At 47.4% G+C, this 19,482-nt stretch overlaps 1 pseudogene; it reads left to right on the plus strand.

Moving 5' to 3' along the window:
- Positions 1-19,482, plus strand: part of LOC139248899 (zinc finger protein 436-like) — a 99,378-nt pseudogene that overhangs the window by 68,884 nt on the left and 11,012 nt on the right.

Raw genomic sequence — 19,482 nt, forward strand, 5'->3', positions numbered from 1 at the left:
GTTAAACACATCCCGACTGAATCGTGTCCATTCCGACAGTTGAAGTTTGTTTCCGATTATAATAACCCTATAACTGGACTGGAATATAATATTTTGATGTTTCAATAACAGTGTGTCGAAATGTAATGTTCCAAAATAAGAGGAGACTAATTGATGTCCTGTTACTGACTGCACCATTTTGGGGCCTTTTCTCCTTTCTAACTCTGGATTATATCAGTTCTCATACCTTCGATTAATCTCGTGGACTAGTTCAAGTTCCCCTTACCTTCCAGTGTGCCTCTCCTAGCCTTGGTATTGAGGGAAGGTGTCGGTAACATGCCCGGGATCACTAAACGCAAGACCCAGTCTGTGAATCACTTTCAGATACTTGACTTAGTGTGTGCCCCACAGCATCTCCCTCACCTTCTATGTCTGAATGGAGTATCACGCCTGCAAACCTGGGTACAATTTAAATTTGAATCCATTCAGGAAATGTATTTAAGAAAATACAGGTCACATCAAATAATTGGCAATGTTTTCGAGTCAACAAGATGAACAAGTAAATACATCCCGGCCCAATATTCCAGCTCTACATTCACAGGATAAAGTCTGTTATCAAATTCCTCGAGTAGACAGAATAGAGAACAATGCTAACTCTAAGAATACCTAGCATCTGTTGTAAATATCTTTCAAACCCGACTGATACAATCTGGTATTTTCCTTTCAGTTGAAATGAATGGAAGATGAGAGGGGTGTTGGCAGAGGGAACTCGGTTAATTCAGCTTCTGAAAGGTGTTCATGTTTAGTTAATTCCATATCGGGGAAAATGTGGTTGTTATCATTAGAGAGAGATTTCACTGAGCAACAGTTACTGTTTCCAACCAACTGGCCGTGGATATTTTCATCACAGAATGTTTAGATTAGAAATATTATGTTAGAATAAGAAAAGTTCAGAGACTAGTGGTTTGTGCTTGCCACAGGAAGACCAGTGTTTTACGTGCTTCTAACATTGTTGATGTATGTTGAAGAAAATGCAGACTTGTGTCTCTGGAGTATGCCGTAGCCAAACGCGACCACATCAGGCAATGCCAGTTCCAGTTGGATAAGAGGTTGATGGCATAGCAAAACATCCAGAAGTTAAAACACAATTATCTCCAGTTATCTGCAGACATCGAATGTCACAGCATGCTGACAAAGTTGGACTTAAGAATTTAAAGTATTGAGTTAAATTATTGGGATCGATTGTTATAGAATTGAATTGTTATAGAATGGAAAAGTAGTGAAGTTATGCTAAACTTGTATCAAACCTTGGTCAGACTTTGTGTGTGCAATTCTGGTCACCATATTATAAAAAGGATATGGAGGCACTGGAGAGTGGCAGAGAAGATTTACAAGGATGATACCACAAAGGCGAGCGTATACATATCGGGAAAGGATGGACAGGCCAGGTCTCTTTTCTCTTGAAAAAAGAAGGCTGAGGGGTGACATAATGTATCTAAAATGAAGAAAGGTTTTGATAGAGTAGACACAGTGTTTCCACTTGTGGGGACCAGCATAATTAGAGGCCATCAACATAAGATAGTCACCAAGAAATCAAATAGGGAATTCAGAAGAAACTTCTACCCAGAGAGTGGTGAGAATGTGGAACTCGCTACCACAGAGAGTGGTTGAAGCGAATAGTATCAATGCATTTAAGGGGAGACTAGTCAAGCATATGAGGGAGAAGGGAATAGAGGGTTATGTGGATATAGTTCGATGAGGAAAGAAGGGAGGAGGCTCGAGTTGAGCATAAACGCCGGCATGGACTGGTTGGGCCGAATGACCTGTTTCTGTGCCGTATATCCGATGTAACCCTATTGTCCAAGACACATTGCTCGAAGGGGAAGATAAATGACTTGCATCCAATCGCAATTGTCACATTTGTCTTATTTGTAAAATGACAAAGTCTGGCCATAATTTGTTTGTGAAATTAAAACTGATTTTATATATACATATATATTGCTAAGCGTCGCCGGTCAAACACATGGGAAGGAAAGTCGAGAGAGGCAGCGGCCTATAAAAGGCTCAGCATTCCGGGGAGCGTCGAGAAAGACGGCAGTCGAGAGAGGCAGCGGCCTATAAAAGGCTCAGCAGTCCGGGGAGCGTCGAGAGAGGCGGGAGTCGAGAGAGGCAGCGGCTTATAAAAGGCTCCGCATTCCGGGGAGCGTTGAGAGAGGCAGCGGCCTATAAAAGGCTCAGCAGTCCGGGGAGCGTCGAGAGAGGCGGGAGTCGAGAGAGGCAGCGGCCTATAAAAGGCTCAGCAATCAGTGTAGCGTCGAGAGAGGCGGGAGTCGAGAGAGGCAGCGGCCTATAAAATGCTCAGCAGTCCGGGGAGCGTCGAGAGACGTGGGAGTCGAGAGAGGCAGCGGCCTATAAAAGGCTCAGCATTCCGGGAAGCATCGAGAGAGGCAGCGGCCTATAAAAGGCTCAGCAGTCCGGGGAGCGTCGAGAGAGGCGGGAGTCGAGAGAGCCAGCGGCCTATAAAAGGCTCAGCAGTCCGGGTAGCGTCGAGAGAGGCGGGAGTCGAGAGAGGCAGCGGCCTATAAAAGGCTCAGCAGTCCGGGGAGCGTCGAGAGAGGCGGGAGTCGAGAGAGGCAGCGGCCTATAAAAGGCTCAGCAGTCCTGGGAGCGTCGAGAGAGGCGGGAGTCGAGAGAGGCAGCGGCCTATAAAAGGCTCAGCAGTCCGGGGAGCGTCGAGAGAGGCGGGAGTCGAGAGAGGCAGCGGCCTATAAAAGGCTCAGCAGTCCTGGGAGCGTCGAGAGAGGCGGGAGTCGAGAGAGGCAGCGGCCTATAAAAGGCTCAGCACTCCGGGGAGCGTCGAGAGAGGCGGGAGTCGAGAGAGGCAGCGGCCTATAAAAGGCTCAGCAGTCCGGGGAACGTCGAGAGAGGCGGGAGTCGAGAGAGGCAGCGGCCTATAAAAGGCTCAGCAGTACAGGTAGCGTCGAGAGAGGCGGGAGTCGAGAGAGGCAGCGGCTATAAAAGGCTCAGCAGTCCGGGGAGCGTCGAGAGAGTCGGGAGTCGAGAGATGCAGCGGCCTATAAAAGGCTCAGCAGTCCGGGGAGCGTCGAGAGAGGCGGGAGTCGAGAGAGGCAGCGGCCTATAAAAGGTTCAGCAGTCCGGGGAGCGTCGAGAGAGGCGTACTTGTGCAGCTCCAGCTGAGAAGTCAAAAAATAAGTAGAAAGAAATCAAAAGGTGACGTCACAGCCAACGTGGTAAGAGATTGGCTGCTGATTGGTGAGTAGTTTTTCTTTTTTTCTTTATCTTTATTAGTCAGTAACTTTTAACATTGTTGTCGGCAATTTAAGTCTATCTAAGGGTTAAGTCATGGCAGGACAGCTCGGACACGTGATATGCTCCTCCTGTACCATGTGGGAACACGGGAACAACACCAGTGTCCCTGACGACTACATGTGCGGGAAATGTGTCCACCTCCGGCTCCTGACGGACCGCGTTGCGGAGTTGGAGCTGAGGGTGGACTCACTCTGGAGCATCCACGATGGTGAGAATGATGTCAGTATCACGTGTAGCGAGTTGGTCTTACCGCAGGATAATGGTCCACAGCCAGCGAGGGAATAGAAGACCAGCAGGAAGAGTAGTGCAAGGAAGGTAGTGCAGGGGTCCCCTGTGGTCATCCCACTGCAAAACAGATACACTGCTTTGAGTGCTGTTGAGGGGGATGACCCATCAGGAGAGGGCAGCAGCAGCCAAGTTCATGGCAACGTGGCTGGCTCTGTTGCACAGGAGGGCAGGAAAAAGAGTGGGCGAGCGATAGTGATAGGGGATTCAATTGTAAGGGGAATAGATAGGCGTTTCTGATGCCGCAACCGAGACTCCAGGATGGTATGTTGCCTCCCTTGTGCAAGGGTCAAGGATGTCTTGGAGCGGGTGCAGGACATTCTACAAAGGGAGGGAGAACAGCAAATTGTCGTGGTGCACGTTGGTACCAATGACATAGGTAAAAAAAGGGATGAGTTCCTACAAAATGAATTTAAGGAGCTAGGAGCTAAATTAAAAAGTAGGACCTCAAAAGTAGTAATCTCGGTATTGCTACCAGTGCCACGAGCTAGTCAGAGTAAGAATCGCAGGATAGCTCAGATGAATACGTGGCTTGAGCAATGGTGCAGCAGGGAGGGATTCAAATTCCTGGGGCATTTGAAACGGTTCTGGGGGAGGTGGGACGAGTACAATCCGGACGGTCTGCACCTGGGCAGAATCGGAACCAATGTTCTAGGGGGAGTGTTTGCTAGTGCTGTTGGGGAGGAGTTAAACTAATATGGCAGGGGGATGGGAACCAATGCAGGGAGATAGAGGGAAACAAAAAGGAGGCAAAAGGCAGAGAGGAGATGAGGAAAAGTGGTGGGCAGAGAAACCCAAGGCAAAGAACAAAAAGGGCCATTTACAGCAAAATTCTAAAAGGACAGAGGGTGTTAAAAAAACAAGCCTACAGGCTTTGTGTCTTAATGCAAGGAGTATCCGCAATTAGGTGGATGAATTAACTGTGCAAATAGATGTTAACAAATATGATGTGATTGGGATTACGGAGACATGGCTCCAGGATGATCAGTGCTGGGTACTCAACATCCAAGGGTATTCAACATTCAGGAAGGATAGAATAAAAGGAAAAGGAGGTAGGGTAGCATTGCTGGTTAAGGAGGAGATTAAGACAATAGTTAGGAAGGACATTAGCTTGGATGATGTGGAATGTATATGGGTAGAGCTGCAGAACACCAAAGGGCAAAAAACGTTAGTGGGTGTTGTGTACAGACCTCCAAACAGTAGTAGTGATGTTGGGGAGGGCATCAAACATGAAATTAGGGGTGCGTGCAACAAAGGTGCAGCAGTTATAATGGGTGACTTTAATATGCACATAGATTGGGCTAACCAAACTGGAAGCAATACGGTGGAGGAGGATTTCCTGGAGTGCATAAGGGATGGTTTTTTAGACCAATATATCTAGGAACCAACTAGGGGGGAGGCCATCTTAGACTGGGTGTTATGTAATGAGAGAGGAATAATTAGCAATCTCGTTGGGCAAGAGTGACCATAATATGGTGGAATTCTGCATTGGGATGGAGAATGAAACAGTTAATTCAGAGACCATGGTCCAGAACTTAATGAAGGCTAACTTTGAAGGTATGAGGCGTGAATTGGCTGGCATGGATTGGCGAATGATACTTAAGGGGTTGACTGTGGATGGGCAATGGCAGACATTTAGAGACCGCATGGATGAACTACAACAATTGTACATTCCTGTCTGGCATAAAAAATAAAAAAGGGAAGGTGGCTCAACCGTGGCTAGTATTAAAGCCAAGGAAGTGGCATACAAATTGGCCAGAAATAGCAGCGAACCTGGGGACTGGGAGAAATTTAGAACTCAGCAGAGGAGGACAAAGGATTTAATTAGGGCAGGGAAAATGGAGTATGTGAAGAAGCTTGCAGGGAACATTAAGACGGATTGCAAAAGTTTCCATCGATATGTAAAGAGAAAAAGGTTAGTAAAGACAAACGTAGGTCCCCTGCAGTCAGAATCAGGGGAAGTCATAACGGGGAACAAAGAAATGGCGGACCAATTTAACAAGTACTTTGGTTCGGTATTCCCGAAGGAGGACACGAACAACCTTCAGGTTATAAAAGGGGTCGGGGGGACAAGTGAGGAGGAGGAACTGAGGGAAATCCTTATTAGCCGGGAAATTGTGTTTTGGAAATTGATGGGATTGAAGGCCGATAAATCCCCAGGGCCTGATGGACTGCATCCCAGAGTACTTAAGGAGGTGGCCTTGGAAATAGTGGATGCGTTGACAGTCATTTTCCAACATTCCATTGACTCTGGATCAGTTCCTGTGGAGTGGAGGTTACCCATGCAACCCCACTTTTTAAAAGAGGAGGGAGAGAGAAAACAGCGAATTATAGACCGGTCAGCCTGACATCGGTAGTGGGTAAAATGATGGAATCAATTATTAAGGATGTCATAGCAGTGCATTTGGAAAGAGGTGACATGATAGGTCCAAGTCAGCATGGATTTGTGAAAGGGAAATCATGCTTGACAAATCTTCTGGAATTTTTTGAGGATGTTTCCAGTAGAGTGGATAAGGGAGAACCAGTTGATGTGGTATATTTGGACTTTCAGAAGGCGTTCGACAAGGTCCCACACAAGAGATTGATGTGCAAAGTTAGAGCACATGGGATTGGGGGTAGTGTACTGACATGGATTGAGAACTGGTTGTCAGACAGGCAGCAAAGAGTAGGAGTAAATGGCTACATTTCAGAATGGCAGGCAGTGACTCGTGGGGTACCGCAAGGTTCTGTGCTGGGGCCCCAGCTGTTTACACTGTACATTAATGATTTAGATGAGGGGATTAAATGTAGTATCTCCAAATTTGCGGATGACACTAAGTTGGGTGGCAGTGTGAACTGCGAGGAGGACGCTGTGAGGCTGCAGAGCGACTTGGATAGGTTAGATGAGTGTGCAAATGCATGGCAGATGAAATATAATGTGGATAAATGTGTGGTTATCCACTTTGGTGGTAAAAACAGAGAGACAGACTATTATCTGAATGGTGACAGATTAGGAAAAGGGGAGGTGCAAAGAGACCTGGGTGTCATGGTACATCAGTCATTGAAGGTTGGCATGCAGGTGCAGCAGGCGGTTAAGAAAGCCAATGGCATGTTGGCCTTCATAGCAAGGGGATTTGAGTACAGGGGCAGGGAGGTGTTGCTACAGTTGTACAGGGCATTGGTGAGGCCACACCTGGAGTATTGTGTGCAGTTTTGGTCTCCTAACCTGAGGAAGGACATTCTTGCTATTGAGGGAGTGCAGCGAAGGTTCACCAGACTGATTCCCGGGATGGCGGGACTGACCTATCAAGAAAGACTGGATCAACTGGGCTTGTATTCACTGGAGTTCAGAAGAATGAGAGGGGACCTCATAGAAACATTTAAAATTCTGACGGGGTTAGACAGGTTAGATGCAGGAAGAATGTTCCCAATGTTGGGGAAGTCCAGAACCAGAGGTCACAGTCTAAGGATAAGGGGTAAGCCATTTAGGACCGAGATGCGGAGGAACTTCTTCACCCAGAGAGTGGTGAACCTGTGGAATTCTCTACCACAGAAAGTTGTTGAGGGCAATTCACTAAATATATTCAAAAAGGATTTAGATGAGGTCCTTACTACTAGGGGGATCAAGGGGTATGGCGAGAAAGCACGAATGGGGTACTGAAGTTGAATGTTCAGCCATTAACTCATTGAATGGCGGTGCAGGCTAGAAGGGCCGAATGGCCTACCCCTGCACCTATTTTCTATGTTTCTATGTTTCTATGTAAAATGTGGCTGAAAATTGAGATAATTAATGTTTATTTTTGAAAAAGTCACGTCTGTGGTTCTGTCCAAACTATGTATTCAGAAATAAGTTTTTTGGGGGGACTGTTATGTTAAAGGTAACTAACATCCTTCCTCTTGTCGACTGAATTGCTCTCTGGCATATTTTGGAGAATAAAAGGGCCAAGAAGTGGTTCGGTTAAATAAAATTAAACAAAGAAACTGGGTCAAAACTTGGACCAAGTGGGAATGTTTGATCGATGTTTAAAGACTGTATGACAATATTGTATTAGACAGTAAAGTTCCTCCGGGCTCATGAATGAAATGGTGAACACTGAATAAAATGTAACGAGAGGAAATGAATGAGGATATAAGAGGAAAACAGGAAAGTTACACCTCCAAATAGAAATGTTTCTTCACTCAATGTTCCTAGACGAATTGTCATAATTCACCTGGGTACAATCTGGTGTTAATGTAAATTCTTGTTAAAGTCAGGGAAGTGTAGAAAATTGCTCAGATTTCTCTCTCAGATGTCTATGTCATTGCCTACACTGAACAATAAGAAAACTGAATTTGATCGCCTGGCAACTACCCGAGACATCCGGAGCGTGCTAAGGGAGATGTGCAAAGATCTTCAGACACCCCACGATCTTTTGATAAGATCACCTCAAATGGCTTGCATCAGGTGTCACATATGGCATGATATTGGCATACCGCTGCGTGTGTGTGTGAACGAGTCTCAGGCATGCTCAGTTATCGACAACAGCACAACATGAAATGGCTAATGTGGCTCAGAAGAGTGAGAGAACTTTTTAAACCATCGAGGCCGTGACAAATTCTCCATGGAGAAACCGACTTTGAAATAATCATGATAGAGTTAAACACACTGCTACCTGTCAGAGGCATTAGAATTAACAGTAGTGAGAATGCTGATCAAATTAGGATTTCCTTACAGTGAGAATGTTCGTCTGTTTCAAGGCCTCCACTAAGTACTGAACAAAGAAAGCTTTTAGAGAGTCTAAAAACAAAAAAAGTCAGCCTGTCTCTGTCTGGACAAGGTGGCGATGGCTGTGTACAGATCAGCGACAAGCTGAAGGTGAGAGATAAGGAGGCCAGACCTTACAGACTCCATAACAAAACATGGATCCATGTGAGAGGCCATCTCCAGGAGGAGGCAGAGGACCTCAAAAGGGTCAGTTTTGGCTTCTGTGATAAACCGATGTTTCGACCATCGAAAGCATAATTTTGGTGGTAATAGAGAAAGAATCCTAAAGCGTGCTCCTTGGGAAGATTGGGAGACCAGCAAGACTCCCCTGGACCAGGTTGATTGGGACACATCCTGACCCCAAACACTAAATTAATAGTGTTCACTTAACAAGTTAGTTCCACTCCAGAACAATCAGTAATTCAAGAACATTATAAAATACTTCAATACAAACTTAAAAGGTAATGACGGCAGGTTATTTTAAAGTAAGACATGTCGTATGTTGATCAGTAATGTTAACTATTGGTTTGCCAAGTACAAACGCTGACAGTGATCATCATGTGTGGTACTTAAATAAAATGACATCCCACCTCACAAAAAGAACTCGACCTGTCCCATCCAGTAAAAGAACCCACATTTAATGGACTAGAAGTAACTGAATCAGGAAATGTATTATATAACAATGTGTGCTTTTAAATTGTTCATTGAAATCAAAAGTATTTAAACATGAGCTTGAATCTATCAACTAGATTATGTGAAGGGAGATATTCACAATGTCTAGACAAAGTGGGAAGAGAATTAGAAAAGGATGTGTTAGTAAAGAATAGAAAACAGGAACCAAGGGATGAGGATCATGGGGAACACCAGGAGAATTAGTTTAAATCGCAAGGAAAGTTAGAGCTGAGAGATTAGCTCAGAATAGGAGCCACAGCAAGGTAAGCAGGAGTAAACAGAATAGATATAGAAAGAGAATGGGAACACTATGTGGCTTACTGGAGGTATCATGTATAGCCTCTGTCACATTTATGATGAACGTGGTACAGAAGGGACTGGACAAGAGAGAGAGGAATCAAATCCCTTTGTTTATTCATGAAGAATAATTGAGAAAATGGTTTAGGGGAACCAAGTCATAGGCTTTGATGTGATGCAGCCAATAGGAATGGGGATTTTGGTCCCTAGGGAAGGAGAAAGAAGTGAAGATATTAGACCAGTGGGATTGGTCTTGCCTTTGCTAAGGAAAAATGGAAATTAAACAAAACCTTGGACGGTATATAGGGTAGAACCGTTTGCAAGGGTGGAAGACTGAGTTCGGTCCGATCCATAAACAGTATGAGGAATATCCAAGACATCTGATTAAGAAGGGAAGAACTTGGATAGCACCAGATATGCCGTGTTGTACTCTGAAAGGGACAACATGGGTTTGTAGATGTTCCAGCTTGTGGGTTCACCCTCGTCAAAGAATCTCCAGAATGCCAGATTGAAATAAGTAAATTGGGCGAAGGCCAAACTAATACCATGTATAAAGGAAAAGGACAATATTGTGTGATTACTACTGTCACGTATATGACTGTGGGTTCAACCCGATGCCCCACACTAGAACATCACTTTAGCTTGATTCCACCGAGGAACACATGTATCGTTGCTAAACGTTGGTTCTGGAACATCATCCTAACGCAACTTATCTGCAGACAAGACTGCCTCTGGAGGATGAAGCCATTCGAGTCATTCCACATATAGGACACTATATTCTCCCTGTTTCTGGCTTTAACGCTCATAATTCAGCAAATTAGGACATCCCAGAAAGACACAGTGCAAATCATATGGACGGATAGAGAGACAAAACTGGCAATCCCGAGACTTGCCAATCAGGAATGGTGGAAAGTAGTATCGAGTTAGATTGATCCAGCTGGGATTGGTGATAGCACGGATAATAGCTTCAGGGATTCTGATCATTGCATTATGGTGTAAGGAATTCAATAAGGGACATTGAAAATATAAGGAAAGGGAAGGACGCTGAGAGGAAACCAGGATTACTAAGACAAAGAAGGATATAAAACACTTTGTCAACTGGTAATGTAACCCATAAAAAAAAACAGGTTGACATGTGGACCCTGGTTAATTCAGCTTCTGAAAGGGGTTTATGTTTCATTCATTCAATAGAGGGAAAAATGTGGTTCGTATTTTTAGGGAAAGAGAGGCAGATTTAACTTAGCAACAGCTGGTGTTTTGCGACCAACCAGGCTTCGATATTCATAATAGAATGGATTAGAAATATTGTTAGGCTAAGAAAGTACATAGCTCGTGGTTTATGATCACCGTAGTCAGGCCGCAATGCCTCTAAATGTGTTGCTGATGTAAACTTTTGTCTCTGGACTATGCAGTAGCCAGAGACTACCATATTAGGCAATGCTGGCTCCAATTTGAGAAGAAAACAGTCCATAAATGTCAGCTTTTTCCTTTGTTCGTTCACGTAGCGATACCCATGCCTGGTTAAACGTGCTGCATCAGTGACTGTATTCCACTTGTAAATTGCTTTTCATGCTGAAGGTAAAGAATAAATTGATTATAAACAGAAGACTGAATTCGTTACTACTCAAGTGAACAAACAGAAGTTCGTTTTAAATCAACACGTGGTTCTTTTTTTTAAGTTTGGAACTGCAAAACTTCCTTTCGAATTAAAAATCTGTTAAAACAGCAGAAATCATTAGTAAAGCTATCATTATTAACTTTGAATAACATATAGCTTAGTTAATTTCAATAGCTCCAATTTAATTTGGCCAATATTTTATTAACGAAACACAATACAGAACAGATAAAATAAAAAAAAATAGCACATGCTTACAGAACACAGTAAATTACATCATTGTTACCTTCAGGTGCTTTTCCAAATGACAAAAAATTCTGAATATGAGTTGACAAACATTGATTTAATTTGTTTAAATGTGAAAAAACAAAGTGCATTGGAAATTTCAAACCAAGCATCTGGGACATGGGAACCGTAACTTCAAGGTTGAAGCTTATCTTTTGTAAAACAAACTCGTCTGGCTTTCAGGGTTGCACAGCTTGCCCCAGTCAAAATATATCCACAGCAGCGTCTTTAACTTCAAAAAGTAAATCACAAAGATCCCCTGCTACTAATTCCACAATCTGAATTGAAATGAACATACTCAACATATCCACACTTCCTTAAAACTCCCAACATCCAAGACAACAAAGGGTTAAATGGCGTTTAGCTCCATGGAGAGAAAGGTAGGTGAAGCTAAAACAAATATAACAGGCGCTTTTTTCAAAGACAGACTTTCAGACAAAAAAAATACAGTAAATACTTGCAAATTCATGGTCAGGAAAACTTCCACTCTAACACAATTCACACAAACTGAAATTCCAGCATCCTTTAAGGTTCCTTTCACTCAGTAATCTTGTTCTTTATTTTTTTCGGCACAGGCACTGACAGCTTCAGTGTTGGTTTCAACTTTTAGTTTCCTTTTCTCGCCTTTAAAATTGTCATCTCAGCAACTTATTCCTTTATTCTGTTTTTTCCTTCCTCTGCTGAGTTCTCGCCTGGGTTAACTTGCACCTTAGATCTTTTCCCCTCTCTGTCTCGCCTGTTCCTTATGCTTCTCCTCCCTCACCTGTTAATTTCTCAAGTCTGCACGCAGAGGTGGGTTGCGTCAGCCAATATATGCTTCCCTTTGTCAAATTGGAACTTGCCCTCGTCAATTTGATTCTGGACCCAATCGACCGCTTTTCGGTACGAGTCACCTTCTGGACTCACGAGGAATAATGGCAAGTCAGTGGTAGGGAGCAGCTTCCCATGTCCATTGTCCCTGGCACGCTCTGTCAGGTTAGCCATGCTTAGCAAACCCATCGCTCAACTACTGGTAGGAGATTAGTCCTACATCTCCCAGAAATTCTCCATCCTGGATTGATAGCCTGGCCGAGTAAAACTAATTGGCCACAGATCGCCGGACCCCAGTTCCACTGAACAAAATGTTGATTAATTACTATGTGTCAAGTCATTTTGTTGAGTTTTTGGGTCTGTGCCAATTAGCCCTTTCACACCTAAGTTCTGAAAGATTTGACTTAATTCATATTGGTGACAGTAATTATATATTATGAAATTGAAACACTACTATTCACCAAACCCGTCATCCCAGCTCCTCTTACACCTCTGTCTCAAACCATCTTCATCCCAACTCCTTTCACCCTTATTCTCCACCCTCACTTAGCCCTCCTCTTAAAACCCTCTCATCTTCCATTCATTTCAATTGAAAGGAAACCAAGAGATTGGACCAGTCAGGATTTGAAAGATATTTACAACAGATTCTACAGGTTCTTAGACTTATGGTCTTTCTATATTCAATCCACACGATCAGTTAGATAACAGACATTCTCCTGTGAATACAGAGCTGGACTATTGGGCTGTGATGTGTTTACTTGTTCATCTTGGTGACTCTAAAGCTTTGCCAATTATTTGATGTGATCGGTTTACTTGTTTGTCTTTTGTTAAATACATTTCCTGAGTGGATTGAAATTTAAATTAAATCCAGGTTTGCATCCGTGATGCTCTATTGACACATCGAGGGTGAGAGAGATGCTATGGGGCACACGCGAAGTTCAGCAGCGGAAAGCCTCTCTCCAGTGTGAACTCGCTGGTATGTCAGCAGGTGGGATGACCAAGTGAATCCCCTCCCACACTGGGCGCAGGTGAATGGCCTCTTCCCGGTGTGAACTCAATGGTGTTTTGGCATGCTGGATGGCTGAGTCAATTCCTTCCCCCGTTGTGACTGCGCCGATGAATATCCAGGTTAGACAGGGAACTAAATCCCCTTCCCACAGTCACCACATTTCCACGGTTTCTCCATGGTGCGGGTATCCTTGTGTCTCTCCAGGTTGGATGATCAGTTGAAGCCTCGTCCACACACAACACATGTACGGTTCTCCCTGCTGTGAATGGTGCGATGTTTTTTCAGACTGTGTAACTTGTTGAAGCTCCACAGTCAGTGCACTGGAACAATCACTCGGGTGTGTATGTCTCGGTGCTTCTCCAGTCGCACGGATGTTTTAAATTTTTCCCACAGGCTGAACAGACAAACATTTCTCCTTCTATATTGAAAGACCGATGATATTCAGGTCCTGAGGAATCAAGTGACTCCGTCAGATCTTGGTGTGATGTTTGGGTTGAGTTTTCCGTCTCCAAATCCTTCGATTACCTGTAAAAGGAGATTACAGATCTCATCACCATAAGTACAGAAAAAACAATTCAGAACAGTAAACTCTTGTTTCTATGGAAAAATTTTTCCTCTCTTGTTCCTCTAAAGCTGTAAATTGCTGCCTCCTCCCTGTGCTGAAATCCAAACACATTGCACGTCTCAAGACATTTTATCCTCCACTCCCAGTTTTCCCCACCAACACTGGCTGGGTTCAGTTCTACACTCACTGGTTCCCCTCCCTCTTCTCCCCTGAAGGTGCTGACTCTGGCTGGGTTCAGTTCGACACTCACTGGTTCCGCTCCCTCTCCTCCACTGATGGTGCTGACTCTGGCTGGGTTCAGTTCTACACTCACTGGTTACCCTCCCTCTCCTCCCCTGATGGTGCTGACTCTGGCTGGGTTCAGTTCTACACTCACGGGTTCCCTTCCCTCTCCTCCCCTGATGGTGCTAACTCTGGCTGGGTTCACTTCTAAACTCACTGGTTCCCCTCCCTCTCCTCCTCTGATGGTGGTAACTCTGGCTGGATTCACTTCTACACTCACTGGGACCCTAAAGACCCAAGCACTCTGTGTTCGTTTACATAGATGGCCAAACATGCGCTCTACGGCTCAACGAACAGCAACAGCGGTGCACAAACCTGCGGCGTTCCTTTACAAAAGCCGCCAACCTGGGCCTATTCCCATAAAAAAATCCCGGTGTTGCAAACGTGAGAGCTCTCGGTTCCTTGTCAGGGTTTACGACCAACTCCAGTTATAAATGGGTATGATCTGATAGCCATTACAGAGACGTGGTTGCAAGGTGACCAAGACTGGGAACTTAACATTTCGGGTACTTGACAATCCGGAAGAACAGATAGAAAAGAAAAGGAGTTGGGGTAGCTTTCATGATAAAGGATGGAATCACTGCCACAGTGAGAAACGATATTGGCTCAAATGATCAGGATGTTGAAACAGTTTAAGTTACCAACGGTTGGCTATCTTTTCTCTTACGCCCTTTCCGACTCATTGGGATATATTATTCTTGAGAGTTGTGAAATATCTCCTGAAATGTACACCAACCGTTCTACACTTTAATCTATTTTCCCAGTCCAATTTAGCCAATTCAACTCTCATCCCTTCATAGTCTCCTTTATTTAAGCTTAGTACGCTGGTTAGAGATCCTCCATCTGAATTTGAAATTGACTCATGCTATTCATTCCAAGGGGATCTTTTACTAGGAGATTGTTTATTAATCCTGTCTCATTACACTGGACTAGATCTAAGATAGCCTTCCCCCTGGTTGCTTCCGTTGAAAACTGTTGAAGGAACCCATCCATTATGCATTCTATGAACTCTTCCTCAAGGATACCTGACCAATTTGATTTGTCCAATCAATATGGAGGTTAAAATCACACATGATTATTGCTGTTCCCTTTTTACAAGCCCCCACTATTTCCTGGTTTATACTTCGACCAACAGAGTTGCTACTGTTAGGGGGCTTGTAGATGACACCCACCAAGTGACTTTTTAAGAATTAGGAACAGGAGTCGGCCATCTAGCCCCTCGAGCCTGCTCCACCACTAAACAAGATCATGGCTGATCTGGCCGTGGACTAAGCTCCACTTCCCCGCCCGCTCTACTTAAGCCTTAATTACCTTATTGGTTAAAAATCTATCTATCTGTGACTTGAATACATTCAATGAGCTAGCCTCAACTGCTTCCCTGGGCAGAGAATTCCACAGATTCACAACCCTGTCGGAGAAGCAATTCCTTCTCAACTCGGTTTTAAATTGGCTCCCCCATATTTTGAGGCTGTGCCCCCTAGTTCTAGTCTCCCCGACCAGTGAAAACAACCTCTCTGCCTCTATCTTGTCTATCCCTTTCATTATTTTAAATGTTTCTATAAGATCACCCCTCATTCTTTTGAACTCCAACGAGTAAAGACCCAGTCTACTCAATCTATCATCATAAAGTAACCCCCTCATCTCCGGAATCAGCCTCTGTACTCCCTCCAAAGCTAGTATATCCTTCCTTAAGTCAGGTGAACAAAACTGCACGCAGTACTCCACGTGCGGCCTCACCAATACCTGTACAGTTGTAGCAGGACCTCCCTGCTTCTGTACTCCATCTCTCTCGCAATGAAGGCCAACATTCCCTTCGCCTTCCTGATTACCTGCTGCACCTGCAAACTAACTTTTTGAGATTCATGCACAAGGACCAATTGTGGAGCAGTGGAGGCGTGTCCTGCTCAGTTGGCTGAGTGAGCAGTGAGGAGAGCTGCTATCAACTTTTGTTCCTGCCTGGAGAGCCCTGAGACCAGCCCAGGAAGAGAAGGAAGGAAGGGGCTTCACCACCAACTTTCACCCAGAGGGAGAGGAGGAGAACAGAAAACTTTTTAACAACTTTACCATTTCTGCAAGGAGTTGGAGAGAGGGGGAAAAACCAACAACATCCAGTGTGGAAGGAGGGAGACTCTACACTTTCTACAGGTGAACTCCAAAAAGAGTTTCATGCACAAGGACCAATTGTGGAGCAGTGCAGGCGTGTCCTGCTCAGTTGGCTGAGTGAGCAGTGAGGAGAGCTGCTATCAACTTTTGCTCCTGCCTGGAGAGCCCTGAGACCAGCCCAGGAAGAGAAGGAAGGAAGGGGCTTCACCACCAACTTTCACCCAGAGAGAGAGGAGGAGAACAGAAAACTTTTTAACAACTTTACCATTTCTGCAAGGAGTTGGAGAGAGGGGGAAAAACCAACAACATCCAGTGTGGAAGGAGGGAGACTCTACACTTTCTAAAGGTGGGTGTGGGTGCATTTTCCAAACAGAATTTGTTGTATCGGTGGGGGGAGGAAAGAAGACCACTGAGGGCCGGAACATCGCGGGGGGGGTGTGTGTGTGTGGAAGTGTGCGTGGGGGCCTTGCTTACAACTAGGCCCCCCCCACAATTGGAACCCCCCCACCCCCCACATTTGCCTAGCCTGGGATAGCTGGAGCTACCAGGCTGAAGTTTCATTAAATCACCAATTGAATATCGTTAGGAGTGTGTGCCTGGTGGCTCTAGCTACCCCAGGTGAAGACATCTTCTCCCCCCACCTGAAGACCAACCCAAAGACTGTGCTTGTGTGTTTTGCCATCTGGGGAGTGCACCCACCACAGCTGCGAGGGGAGACCTGCCCTCGCAGTTCCCCCCCCCTTCCCACCCCCCTCTCTCTTTCTCCGTTACTCTCTGTTTCTCCCCTCTCTCTCTGAGAGCCCTTTTCCTCCCAAATCAATTAAAAAAACAACAAACAAACAATTGAGGCAACTGAGCAGAGGGAGCAAGGCCCCTCCCCAATTGCCAACTAGGGGAGAGGTACCTCATTAAGGGCTCCTCTGCTCAGTCTAATCAAACGAGGCCAATTAAGACCATTAAGGCCTGTGATAATGGGGTGGGTGTAGCCCTTAAAGGGACCCCGTGATGGCGACCCCATCCACGCCGGTGGCAGGGCCAGCGAAGACGTATGCGCAGGTGGCAACCGCTTCCACGGCACCTCCTGCGCCACCCGCTGCCCTGCCACCTTTCAGATTAATCACCAAAAAACACGGGGTCAAGAGCTAACTCAGCCCACAATGAGCATTGAGGAGTGCGTGCGGGCGATGGCTGGGGTAGTCGGCCCCTCGGCCATTGTCTCAGCCTCCAAGATGTCTGGGAAGGCCGTGTTCTTCCTGGGGTCGGAGCGGGCGGTGTCCCTGGCCCTCGAAAAGGGGCTCACGGTGGGCGGGACGTTCCTGCCGGTGGACCCTCTTGAGGCCACCGCGCAGAGGGTCATCATATCGAACGTCCCGCCCTTTGTTCCCGCTGAGCTCCTCCTCCCTCACCTACACCAACTGAGGGAGGTACGGTCGGGGATCAACCCCATACCGCTCGGCCTCAGGGAGAGCAACCTGCGCCACGTGTTCTCCTTCCGCCGCCAGCTCTTTGTCCGGCTGGCGCGGGAGGAGACGACGGAGGGGAACTTTAATGTGGTGCACGAGGGGACTGCCTACCGCGTCTTTTGGACGTCGGACGGCGTGCGGTGCCATGCCTGCAGGGAGGTGGGGCACGTTCGCAAGAACTGCCCCGCCTCCAAGGCCGCCAAACCACCGAAGGCGGCCAAGGCTGGCCCCGCCGCCACCCCTCCCCCTAGTTGCATCCGCGTGCCGGGAGCCGTAGGTGCGCGGGCATCGTCGGAGGCCTTTGTTTTTGGGGTCTCCGGCGGGGGGGAGGGAGAGCGTCCGAACGGAAAGAAGGCGCGGAACAAGAAGAAACATCTAGAGGCGGGTCCCCTTAGTGCGCCAGAAAGATTGACCACCGCGCTCGGCCCAACCCAGCCACCAGCGAGCGCGGGGTGCCCTGAGCCCGTGCCCGAGCCCTTGTCCAATACCGCAGAGGGGCCCGGGCGCGGGCAAGAAAAGAAAAAGGGGGGGCGGAGCGGGAGGCCTCGGCAGACATGGAGGTCTCCCTGCCTCAGCGCACCTCCAGCAAAAAAAGTAGGCGCCGCTCCGTTGAGGCGGAGGGGGAACAACATCCCTCCGCGGAGGAGTCGGTGCCCGCCGCGTGTCCCGCGTCCCCCACCAGGGCCCCCAAGCAGCGCCGTAGGCGGGAGGAGTCTGTCCCCAGGGAGGGTGAGACAGTCGAGGCTGCCCAGCCTCTGCCTCCCGGGGATGGCATGGAAGATCTGCCTGTCGTGGCGGGCGTGCGGACCGTGGAGGAATGCATTGCCGCCGGGCCGGGCGTCCCGGGGACTGAGGCGGGCGGGGCCGAAAAGGCCGAACCTGAGCCCACCCAGCTATTAATCAACTTCCCCCGGGAGTCGCTCGACCCGGCAGAAAAACAAATTATTGATTTTAATGAAACTGTAGATGCTGAGCCGGGTGGTGGCAGCGGGGAGGGGGAGGAACACCCACCCTCGCCTCTTGCTGTGGAGCTGGAGCACTTGGAGAGCCTGGGGATTTCCTATGACCGGGTCTCTCCTTGTTCCCCGGTTCCTGGGGCGGAGGGGGAACCCCTTCCGCTGTCATTTCCCGACCCAGCACCATTTTTAAAAGAGCCCAGTGGGGACTCCTTTGCCGACGATCCTGGCGGTGGGATCGGTGCAGAGCCAGGGCCGGTTGGAGCGGCCGGTTCATTTGCCGTACCTTGTGCGGTCGATGTGCCGGCTGCTGGGGGCCACCTCCCGGAGGAGGACGGGGACTCGGTGGGGGACGCGGGTGAAGACCTAGAGACCACCGCCAGCGAGGTGGTGGATCTGCTCGCGGCCGCCGCCGAGACCATCCTCATTCCTGCAAAGGAACTCCGGGACTTTTTGGCCCAGAGCCGGGGTCGCTGCAACCAAGCCCGACTGGCCCTGAAAAAATGGTCCGAGCCAGAGCTGATCAAGGGGTCCGTCCGCGCCGCCATCAAAACATTGGCCGCGGGCGGGCCCTTGACAAAGGCGCAACACCTTGAGCTGCGCGAGCTCGAGGGACTCCTCGCTGGGCTGCGGAGGGAGCGGAGTTCAACAAAAGACTCCGCTCCCTCCCCCACAATAGGTTAAGGTAGAGGTTGCACTATGCTTTTGCCATGAAGATAACCATAGCCAGCCTCAACATCAACGGCGGCAGAGGGGCACGCCGTAGATTTGACAATTTTTCTCTCCTGCGGGAGGGGAAATATGCGGTGTGCTTCCTGCAAGAAACCCACACCGTTCCGGGAGACGAAGCCACGTGGCTCCTGGAATGGCAAGGAGAGGTCCGCATGAGCCACCTCACCGCCATTTCTAGTGGGGTGGCCATCTTGCTCGGCCCGCATTTTCAGCCGGAGATCTTGGGGGTCGAGGAGCCCGTGCCAGGCCGCTTGCTGCACGTAACGGTTCGCCTGGGGGACGTGCCGCTCCATCTCGTGAACGTGTACGCCCCTCAGCCCGGCCCGCAGCAAACGCGCTTCTTTGAAGAGGTGTCCGCTCTTCTTGGCTCCGTCGA

This window comes from Pristiophorus japonicus, unplaced genomic scaffold (genome assembly GCF_044704955.1).
Source record: "Pristiophorus japonicus isolate sPriJap1 unplaced genomic scaffold, sPriJap1.hap1 HAP1_SCAFFOLD_30, whole genome shotgun sequence".
NCBI classification, from domain to species: Eukaryota; Metazoa; Chordata; class Chondrichthyes; family Pristiophoridae; genus Pristiophorus; species Pristiophorus japonicus.